This window comes from Penaeus monodon, chromosome 6 (genome assembly GCF_015228065.2).
Source record: "Penaeus monodon isolate SGIC_2016 chromosome 6, NSTDA_Pmon_1, whole genome shotgun sequence".
NCBI lineage: Eukaryota > Metazoa > Arthropoda > Malacostraca > Decapoda > Penaeidae > Penaeus > Penaeus monodon.
In genome coordinates this window covers 43,285,603-43,287,273 of record NC_051391.1, presented here as the reverse complement: position 1 = coordinate 43,287,273, position 1,671 = coordinate 43,285,603, and the positions used below count along the sequence as shown (strand labels likewise).

At 47.5% G+C, this 1,671-nt stretch overlaps 1 pseudogene; it reads right to left on the bottom strand.

Moving 5' to 3' along the window:
• Positions 1-84: 84 nt before the first annotated feature.
• The window catches only part of LOC119574021, a 2,509-nt pseudogene continuing 922 nt past the window's right edge, over positions 85-1,671 (bottom strand).

Below are 1,671 nucleotides of genomic sequence, written 5' to 3'. Positions count from 1 at the left end.
GTGTATCTTTCGAGTAGCCAAAATAAAAGAAAAGAGATTATAAAAAAGTTATTTATTTTGCAAGTTCAAAGTTTTTTGCCCAACACCAAGAGATCCATTCTGAACCATTCTGAACGCCTTTTACAGTTCGTGGTCTAGGAAGTCCGTTGGCATTTCGGTTCGCGTGTTAGTTCCTTGAGGACGCGAGAACTACGCTGATTGGAGAGTACCCTTGGTTCTGCTGGTCCCTGTTCAGTTGGGTGTTGTACTGGTTGTAGAAGCGGTTGTTGTACTGGTTCTGAGAACTGGATCCATAACGGGCCAGGTAGTTTTGGTTCTGGCTGTAGAGACTGGGAGAAGGGCGGTTCAGGTTCTGATTGATGCGGTTGGTTCCATAACTCTGGAAGTTGTACCTGATATTGTTGTTGCGACTGGAAAGGCTTTGATCACGGTTCTGCTGGTACTGGTTTGCGGTTCTTGTTGGTACTGATTGCGGTTTCTGTTGGTACTGATTGCGGTTCTGTTGGTACTGATTGCGGTTCTTTGGTACTGATTGCGATTCTGTTGTACTGATCTGGTAGGACGGTCGCTGTTCTGGTAAACTGATCGCGGTTCTGCTGGTACTGGTTACGGTTCTGTTGGAACTGGTTGCGGCTCTGGTAGGACTGATCGCGGTTCTGGTAGGACTGATCGCGATTCTGATAGGATGGTCCTGGTTTTGTTGGTACTGGTATTGTAGCGATTCTGTTGGTACTGATTGCGGTTTCTGGTATGCATTAAAGTTCTCGGAGTATTGATTGCGGTTTCTGCTGATATCGGTTTACGATTCTGTGAAAACTGGTAACGGTTCTGCTGATTCTGATTGTTGTCCTGTTGGTACGCGTTGATATTCTGAGAATACTGAATGGGTTTCAGCTGGTACTCATTGTAGTTCTGCTGGTTCTGATAGCGGTTCTGTTGGTAATCATTGCTGTACTGAGAATATTGGTTGCGGTTTCTCTGATATTGTTGCGGTTCTGTTGATATTGATTGCGGTTCTGAGAATATTGGTTACTGTTTTCCAGGTTCTGGTTGCGATTTTGTGAGTCTTGGTACTGGTTGCGGTTTCTGTCGGTTTACATCGTAGTTCTGTGAGTATGGCCACGGTTTTCCTGGTACTGGTTGCGGTTCTGTGAGTACTGGCCACGATTCTGTTGGTACTGGTTGCGATTTCTGTTGGTAGTTTGCTTCCCTGTTGGATTGCACTGTAACTGCCTGGACCTGCAGTCTCCTGCTCCTTGCCCTTGGAAGCCTCCACCTGTGTACTCCTTGCGGACAGTGGCCTGGAAGCCTGTGCCGGGAGCCACCGAGTAGTCGACCACGCGCAGAGAGCCGTCGGGGTCCATGAACCGAGTACTGACCCACGACCACGTCACTCGTCGTTCCTCTCGAGCAGACTTCATGTCCCCGTTGATTTGGCGTCGACCTCGTAAGCCCAAGCGTACTCCGGGTTCTGCAGACAACATTAAGTGATAAAAAAAAAAAAAAAAAACGTCTACCTGGCATTATGAATAGAGAAATCTGATACACATATTAACAAAGCAGGGGTACTAACTGGATCATTGTATTCGACTTGGCCAAGACTGTATTGCAGGGCCCTCCTTCAGAGCGTTCTTTGAAGGCTGGGAAGGCCTGGTGGTCTGGAGAGTTTGC